Below are 9879 nucleotides of genomic sequence, written 5' to 3'. Positions count from 1 at the left end.
CGCGCCAGATATTCAAACACAAGTCTTGCAGGTAGTTTTGATCAGGTCTTCCTTTCCACCGCCGCTCTTCAGTCAATAACCACTGTTTTGCTCAATACTAACTGAACGATCAACAGAAAACAAAAACACTGAGTGCCACCAATTCGTTAATGCTATAAGCCACTGTGGGTGCCCGTTGTCCTGTATCAGCACAAAACGAAAAAATTAATAAATGTATAAGTAGCCGACTACGCCATTTGTGACCTTTTGTTACCATAAAAACTCAAAGAAAAGCACGCAGGAAACCGATTGTGCTGACACAGTACAAATATTCTTTTTATTGGATATGCGAATAGTTTCTTAAAATTTGGTTATAAAATGATTTTCTTTAATATTTTCTCTTTCTTTTTCTTATGTAAAAATCAAGTGCAAGTTGGACAAGGCTTTAAACGGGAACACACAATTGACACAGGCTGGAGAGCATAAACAACCAAAGAAAAAGGGGGGTTCCCACTCACTGGTTACACACTAGTATTAAGGAGGGTTACACAAACTCCTCAGTTCACACCAAAACGTTTCACCACTGCAAACCGGGTAATTCAGTAGTTCACACCAAGCTGACTCAAGTCAGATAAATGTATACACTCAGGGGATTCAACCCACTACACTCTATGGTATCCACTGCACTCTATGTATTTAATAATGTTGACACTCGCCAGTGAGGAGTTCCCCCAAAAGAAACACAACAAACCCGGCTGTTATGCTCCCCACTCACACACAGTATTGCACAGACCCGTGGCACTCAATGAAAATGGTTTACAAAATAAAACGTGACAAACATAAACGCACAAAACGGTAATAAAACACTCAGCAAAACAGTGGCTATTGACACGGCTCTCTGTTGGTGCCGGTCCTAAAACACAACAAAAACTCTATGAATGGAATGCACAATGTGCAGCGTGTAAACCAGCAAAGTAAGGCAGACACATTCAAATATTACAGGCTTGTAGCCTACCTGTTGTACGATGCACGAGGCAAACGCTTCTGTTCAAGGCCCCTCTTCCCCGTTGGTGCGGCTCGCACCTACAATGCCACACAGCATAGGCAACGTTTATAATTCAGTACAACACAAGGCAGAGGTAGCGGAGGTAATATGGAGCGAGAGTGTGTGTGTGTGTGTGTGTGTGTGTGTGTGTGTGTGTGTGTGTGTGTGTGTGTGTGTGTGTGTGTGTGTGTGCCGTGTGCTAACAGGTGCAAATGCTCATACCTGGCCACGCTTCTCTCAAGGCACACGGCTGGCGTCTGTCTGGCTTCCCTCGGATGCCCACTACTGCTAAAACAATTACTAGCGTCAGTATCATACACAAACCCAGCAACATAACCCTCTCAATTAAGACACGCAGCCTACTCACCAAGATGCCGGCAGGCTTAGTACTGATACTTCGGATTGCGACTGGAACAAACTTCAGTGCTTTCAGTATTTTGATACTTCGGATTGCGACTGGAACAAACTTCAGTATTTTACGAACAGAATTCAAGGCAGCGTTTTACTTGGCGTGCCAACAACCGTGTGCCCTGGTACCAACTGCGACTCAGGTGCTAACGAGATCAAACGATAGTTTGCCACTGGTGCGAGACTTCATAACTTCGCTCAGCCGGACATCAAAGTAAAAGTCCACCCCTCCTCCCACTCAAGGCTACAACAACCCGCGGGTTACATCTGCTTTGCAGATCACATGCCTTTGCACGCCACTTCTCTCTCAGCTTATATGGGAGTTTCAAGACAACATTCCTCATATTAGAGATGGTATCCAATTCAGTCATGTAGTCAATTTCCTCCATAGCAGTACAACAAGTTCTGAGAAACAATGCATACTCATGCAATGCCTTTGTGTCCTCAGGTTTGAAGACCTTCTCCATGTATGCACAGGAAATTCTATATTCGTTTCCGAAGTTTTCTTTCAGTAGTTTTTTTGCTTTTGGGTATCCTTTGTTTGCGTCCATATGTTGACAACTTTTCACAAGATCCAATGCTGTTCCTTTTGTGTACTGAATTAAAAACTGTAATTTGTCTTGGTTGTTGTCTGTTTTTCTCTCAATCATGTGCTCAAATGAATGAATGAAAGATTTGTATTGGAGTATGTCTCCATCAAAAGGTGTAATGCCCCCTTGTGGTAAAGTAGAGAGCACTTGCTGTTTCACAAGGATGTTGGTCAGCTCATTTTGTCTCCTAAGAATTTCAGAGAGATCATGTGATGGTGGCTGATTCATAGATTGAGCAGACATTGGGCTAGGCTGCCCATTTGCAGTGTTTGTGGGACTGCTGGAGTGGCCGCTAGCCTGACTACTGGCTTGCATAACTGGCACTGGGTTCTGGGTTTGAGTAAAAGAACTCTGAGAGCGAGCAGAATAAGTCTGTTGGACATTATCATGAACATGCACAGATGAATGAGAAGGATAGGGGAACTGAACTTTAACTCCCTCCTTAGGCCTTACTACTGGTTCAGGCATGACCTCATATTGTGCTAACTGTTGCTCTGCTGCGTCAAAGTATTCATTCATTTCATCCATAGGGTCTAGTTGTTGTTCTTCATCAAAATTTCCAAACACATCTTGCTCAGCATTTTTAAGCACATCAATTTTTGCCATGTTTGCAGCCAATTCTGTGTCTAAATCTAATGTTTCTCGTCTTTTTCTTAATTCTTCCTTTTTCTGTTCGAGTATTTGTTCCTCCTTTTCCAAAGCGTGCTTTTCTTGTAGACGCGCAGCCTTTTCCAATAGCGCTGCTTGGTCTGCCTCGGCGCGGATGAGCGCTTGTGAGGCTGATTCGTTAGATCTAATTGAACGTCGGCTAGTGACTCTTTCAAATCTGCATCTGGTTCAGAAGAATCGGGTAAAGCAGCAGTGACGAGAACAACTGTGCTGTGCGCTTCTGGGTTTTCAGCAGTGTGGATCCATTTTGCAGCATTCGAGAGAAATGAAGTAATTTGTTTCTTCCGGGGCTCATACCAAATTTTTATATCTGTTTCCTTGGCCTCTGTGTCTAAAGTTTCAATGTAAGCATTGTGAATGATTTCGAGTTCTTTTATCATTTCTTCAAGCTTGGCCACGTTTTCCTTCACTTCCTGAACCGACTCATTGCCAGACATAAGTGTATTAATTATCTTCATTCTGCGCGTAATATGTGACACTTTGCCACCTCGGCTTCGCGCACTGGCTTCTACATTCAAATCTTCTCCGGACATGTTTTCGTCCGTCTGTGTGTCAGCCATTGTGGCTCTCAAACAAAAAACTTTTCCAAATTAATTTCCAATTTCTTAATAAAATAAAACTATTTCATCTCATGCGTAAAGCATTGCAGTCGCCTACACTTTTTCAGGTTAATTTGGCGACGTTTCAAGCGCTCAACTTCATTGCTTTTCTCATCGAATTTCTTTCGTCTATAAATGCATTTGTTCATTTGAAATAAAGTTCATGAAGTGGTCTTGGTTTTCTCAGTCCAATGTTATCCACAAAGTCCGCATTTCATTCCAATAATGAGTTTCAGAAGCACATACCTCCGCGGGCTTTCCTTTGTTTGAATTGTTTGGCGCGTCGGCCTTCCTTTTCCTTCGAAATACACAATCCTTTTCCAAGTTCTTCAGTTGTCCACAACGAAGTCCAGCGAAGTCATTGACTTAATGTAGTGATTAAAACAGGTTAAGTTTTCCATGATTCCTTTGTTTTCATTTGTTTCCTTTTATCTTTAAACCTTTCCCATTTTGTTCACTTCCTTGACTGTAAGAATGCAGGAGACTTGACGCGTGAAAGGACGAGGATGCATTATTGTTTCTCCTTGATGAGTTTCTTGGATGATTTATTAAACAAAAAGGGGTAACATAAACTTAGGAATGTAAACTTTGAAATTAAACAAATAAACACTGTCAGTTCACTGTCAGCTTGGCTTTTGGCAACAGGCCGCGTTCAGGCTGGCACAGACAGTCGCGCGCACAGGCTCGTCCACGGTCACGGACACGGTCAATGACTGTTGCGCCTTGCACCCCTACAGCGTCTGGGCCGCGTCACCACACCATCATAAGTAGCAGTCTCGCCGCCACCTACAGGAAGTAATTAGGACACCACACTAACAAGGTGCAATTAGTATCACGTTTGCAACAGAAAGTTTGTCCAAATATAAATATAAAATCTTAATCTAATTCTTCTTTATCTAAACATAAATATTTTCAGGAGCTCTTGTGTGAAAACAATAAATAAAAAGAAATGGCTCTTACAGGTAAGATAATTGAAAAGAAAACTAGAAAAGTGCTCCGAGATCACATACCTCCGCCAGGGCATGGCATAATTAGATAACGGACAAAAATAATCACTTTGCCAATATGAACGACTATATTCCTGTCAGAACTTTCAAAATGACACACTCATGTCAGTTCAGTCATTTGCAAAATCTACCTGCTTTGAAATCTTGTGATCACGCGCTGATAGAACTGTAGCCTAATTAATGAAGGGAATGTAATGATTTTGACCAACAAAACTGAAACAACTACAGATTGGGTAAGGCCTTTTTTTGCCTACGATGGTATGGGCAGAGCCATCTAATAACAGAGTTGCGCAAACCGGGGACCAGGAAGTCGGTTGGTGATGTGATTCACGTAGATTAAAATGTTTCTTAACAGTAAACTTCTGTTTGTTGGAAACTAACACAGAACCATCACATACCAAACAAAGATTAAGTACAAACAAATTACATTACCTTTACCACATTTTCTGTGTTCTACGGCCACCTCCTGGAACTAAGTAACTTCTAATAGAACTAAAGTCAATGGGGATTTCCATGTTAACGCTCCGTGAGGCTCCATGAGAGCCGCCATTGCTGTGGAAAGATTGGTCCATAGGTCTATGGGAGTGGCGTAACTCTGATATTAGATGGCTCTGGGTATGGGGCACCTAAGTCACGCCCTCTACTTCCTGGTTCATGGGGCAGGGGGAGTCAAAAAATAATTACTGGGCTTGAAAATTAGGGGTTTTTTTGACAACAATCCAAACCTTGGACCTCCACCTATGCACCACAAATCCAAAAATCACTAATTTTCAAGCCCAGTAATCATTTTTTGACTCCCTCTGCCCCATGAACCAGGAAGTAGAGGGCGTGACTTAGGTGCCCCATATGCATCATTCTCATGGGCCGCTGGTTAGTCTTGGCGCTGTCGGTTGAAGCGGCATTTGCTTTTTCTATCTCGCAACTGGGCTTGACTTTAAATTTAGTGAAGGGGGTGTTTGACCAGCATTGTGAACTGCCACACAGCCACAAATTCCATATTTTTGGCGATGGTACCCAATTAATTCGACATTGTCAACCAAAATGATCTGCGGTGGTCACTGTCCATCTCGCAACAATTCACTTCCACTTCACACATATTTTAGGCAGCGGTAATTCATTTTAAATGATTGTTTTTTAACTTCAATGAGGGCGTAGCCTAAGGCTAGGCTGCCTGCTGATGAGCAACTTTTTAGGTTGATAGCACTGGTGTGGGAGCTGGCGTCAAAGGAGACAGTCCCACCCTGTTCCTTACTGTTTAGAATGGCGCAGGCTCACCCGTGTGGAATATATGCCGGTGCTCGACCATTATGCATGCTGTCGGGCTTTCTGATCCCTGTCCATCTCGCAAACAACTTGGGGTTATCTTTAAATGTAGCGAAGGGGATGAATTTTACCAGCATTGTGAACGTAGGCCTAGAGTCATAAATTATTTTGGCAACGGTAGCTTAATTAATTCGACAGGATTGTGAACCTAAGTCACAGTCCACAACAACATTGTGAACTTACACGATCACATATTCCATATTTTAACGCAATTCATTCGACAGCATTGTGAACCTAAACGATCTGCGGGAGTGGTCACTGTCATAATAACATAGCCTAGGCCACACATAACAAATTGAATATTTTTGGTAGCGGTGGTAATTCATTTGACAGGACTGATTACTGCCTGCGGATGAACAACTTTTTAGGTGAAATGCACTTGGTGTTGGAGCTGGCGGCGAAGGAGACCTGTTGCTTGCTGAGACAGGCGCAGGCACGCCTCTGCTCAGTGCTCACCGTGCGCACCTTGTGGCAGGCAGTGGAATAGCAGCGAACTAACAAACACAGACAACAAACACAGAACACACACAAACCCAGGCGATCACATAACCTCCTGGCGGAGGTAATAAAGGTCTGCAACAATGTTAAATGCTCCCAAATATTTAATGGCACAATGTTTCAGACTAACCGTCCTTCATCAAAGTGCAACAGTGTACAGTGCCATTAAATATTTGGGAGCATTTAACAGTGTTGCGGACCTTTATTTTCTCCTTGGCCCGTTAGTCCCATGCAGTGATCTGTCCTATAGACTCCTAGACATGATGACTGGCTGCAGCTGTATGAAGAAGAGATGCTCTCTCAGAGAAGAGTGGAGAGAGTGAGAAATGCCATTGAAGAGCATATAGGACATCTCCCATTTCTTAGAGAGGAGTGGAGAGAGTGAGAAATGCCATTGAAGAGCATATAGGACATTTTTAGCGGTTGAAACTTTGCTGCCACTGAGGCTGCCGCCACGGGTGTGAAAAGCAAGCAAGCAAAGGCACACATCCATACAAGAGTGGGCAAACAAGAACGGGGCTGAACAAATATGGCGGGCGCGGCTTGCAGCGGTGAGATTACGGGGGGCTGACAGGGGAGGAGGGAGGATTACAATCCCACGGTGTCACTGCAGAAGGTCCTGTGTGAGTACACACACACACACACACACACACACACACACACACATACACACACGCACGCACGCACGCACGCACGCACGCAGGCACAAACTAATTCTGGGCCCCATCTTTGCTTGGGCCCGGAGCAACAGACCTCTTTGTCCCCCACTGTCGGCTCCCCTGCACACACACTCACACTCACACACACACACACACACACACACACACACACACACACACACACACACACACACACACAAACACACACACAGACACACACACACAAACACAAACACACACACACACACACACACACACACACACACACACACACACACACACACACACACACACACACAAACAAGCAGAAAACACACACACACACACACACACACACACACACACACACACATACACACACTGTAAAACATTTGAAGTCAGTTCGACTTCCAAATCCAAGCTCCCGTGCTGCCTTAAGTTTGCATGTTAACTCAACAACAGGCTTATTTTTGTGTCAACTCAGAAATCAAAGTCTAGAAAGTTGATCCAACTACAATATTGTTGTTGTCTCAACATAATGTTCTTAGTCATCAAAGTTGATTGGACTTCGTAGCCATTGTTGGATGAAATTGATAGTGTAAGCTGAATTAAAAAGCCATTACAAATCATTTCAATTTAAGATTGGGAGTTTAAATAACATAATGACAGACATATGACTTCAATTCCAAATTTATTTTAACTTTTACAGTACATTCAAGACGACTCACAGATTCAAGATCCCCTGCTGCCTTACATTTGTAAGTCAAAAAGTTTTAAGTCAAAAAGTTGATTCAACTACATAGTTGTTGTTCACGTTCAATGTCCCACATATTAATACATGCACAGACCATTTATACTTTATACCATCAAAATTCATGACAAATCAGCTAGCTAAACAGGGTACGGACGAAATTGTGGGTGCAGTAAGAAAACATTATGTTTTGACTTTTGGTAAGACTGATGGAGGGACAAAGAATTTATGTAGAAAAAAACAAACTGTAGAGAGCTGTGGTCTAATGGTAGGGAGTTAATCTTGCAATTGGAAGGTTGCAGATTTGAATCTGTAACCATACATCAGTACCCTCATCCATGACTTCTGGGCCCTTAGGAATCTAAACAAACATTACTCCTCTAGGGACTATTTTACCAATACGCAGTGTGATGTCATTGAAAAGAGTATAGTACATGATGTAGTCCAAGTCCAAAACACTGTGTGGTCAACAGTCCATGTTTTGTGAACACACAAGAGATTCACAGTCTTTTTCTTCACATTGAGCCCAACTAGCCAGTTGGCATGTCCCTTTTGAAATGAATGATGACCTTGTGATGAATGAGGATGAAGACTTGTAGCTGGCCTTTGTCTTTGATAAGCAGTCCAACTTGCATCCCTGTCAGCCTCAAGTTGCTCTTCACCATGAACCTGAAAAGATAAAAATAAGAAAAAATAACTTCTTAAGTGTGAAACAGCTCTCTCTCGCGCTCTCTCTCTATCTCTCTCTCTCTCTCACACACACACACACACACACACACACACACGCACAGATAAACAGGACATCCCGAAACACTTTAAACCAAAGTACTGTATGTTTGCATTGTCTTTTTTTCAAAGTGTAAGAAAATGTGCACAGACATGAATTTACAGTTCTGTCTATTCTCAAAAATATGTCTAAGGTTTACACTGTGAGACCGGCAACAGTCCTTGGATGTGAATGCAACCATTGCAAATGAATGAATAATATTACAAATAGACCTGTATGTGGTATAGTGCGTTGCCATTAGTGCCAGGATAAGAGTGGATGTCAGTTTGAAAATAGATGGTGACTAAACAGTCACATAATATTTAATAAACACCTACTTAACGATGTAAAGTGTGTATGCATTACCCCCCCCCCCCCCAAACACACACACACACACACACACACACACACACACACACACACACACACACACACACACACACACACACACACACACACACACACACACACACACACACACACACACACACACACACACACAGTATATGGGTGGACTATAATTGTTGTTAGAGAAGAGAATGGCCTGAAAGAGCAGAGGTGCCAATTCTGGCAACACAGATTACCTCACCTACTGAATTTGCTTATCCAGGAGTTTTATCTATGTATGAAAACAAAATAGGAAAGCATTTGTAAATATGAAGACTTACAGCATACAGGAGGAATCCTCTGGAAAGTGTGGGAGTTGATGTAGAGTTGTGCAGTGGTTTTGGTTTGTGTCCTGCAAAAACAGATGAGTGTAGTTGTAAGAGATTATGATACCTTGAATCCAAACCTAGGCACTAGAGTAAAACAAGAGCAAAACTGCCATTACGCTCTCTCTCACACATACTCTATCTCTCTCTCTCTCTCTCTCTCTCTCTCTCTCTCTCTCTCTCTCTCTCTCTCTCTCTGTCTCTCTCTCTCTCTCTCTCACACACACACACACACACACACACACACACACACACACACACACACACACACACACACACACACACACACACACACACACCACACACACACACAGCACACACACACACACACACACACACACACACACACACAGAAAATGGGCAATTAACTGTGTTATTGGTCAATAGTATAACAGCATGAATGTTCACCAGAGGTGTCAATCCTGGCATAGGTAGAGAAATACCCTACCACAGTTGCCTGTGCATCAGTTACATCCATAAGGGTATAGGACAGTATTTGTAAATATAAAGTCTTACGTCGTCCTGGAGGATTCCTCTGAGTCAATGTAGAGTTGTTGTCCTCTGGTTTGGGTCTGTGTCCTGCAAAGACAGGTGAATGTAAATTAATTGTATGTATTACCTTGAATCACAATATCTGTACATAGTGATGGAAAAACACAGCATAGAACATATTGTATACATATTACATTCCATACAGTCTATAGAGTACAGTAGGCTACCAACCTGTTTTCAGTTGCTCTCTAACGCTGAAGAACCTCAAGACATCCCAGAAAGAACGGACAGGTCCCATGAAGGTCTGGTAACAGTCTTGTGGAACACTGCAGTTAGCTGAAGCAGATAAATAACAGAACAGAAAAGAATAATATATGAGATGGAGACATAAAAACAACTGT

The 9879-nt window shown here is 42.6% G+C and overlaps 2 long non-coding RNA genes across 2 annotated transcripts; both read right to left on the bottom strand.

Moving 5' to 3' along the window:
* Positions 1–452: 452 nt before the first annotated feature.
* On the bottom strand, positions 453–1651 carry LOC134451473 (uncharacterized). The gene is made up of 3 exons (XR_010035240.1): positions 1392–1651; positions 1247–1309; positions 453–1062 (listed from the first exon to the last, which is right to left on the bottom strand). It is a non-coding gene; the product is annotated as an uncharacterized LOC134451473 (long non-coding RNA).
* Positions 1652–8091: 6440 nt separating this feature from the next.
* Positions 8092–9568, bottom strand: LOC134451474 (uncharacterized). Its single transcript, XR_010035241.1, has 3 exons — positions 9503–9568; positions 8942–9012; positions 8092–8176 (listed from the first exon to the last, which is right to left on the bottom strand). It is a non-coding gene; the product is annotated as an uncharacterized LOC134451474 (long non-coding RNA).
* Positions 9569–9879: the final 311 nt, after the last annotated feature.

The sequence above is a fragment of the Engraulis encrasicolus genome, chromosome 6 (assembly GCF_034702125.1).
Source record: "Engraulis encrasicolus isolate BLACKSEA-1 chromosome 6, IST_EnEncr_1.0, whole genome shotgun sequence".
Lineage (NCBI taxonomy): Eukaryota > Metazoa > Chordata > Actinopteri > Clupeiformes > Engraulidae > Engraulis > Engraulis encrasicolus.
Note: the sequence above shows the minus strand (reverse complement) of the source record. Positions and strands in the feature narration are given on the sequence as shown.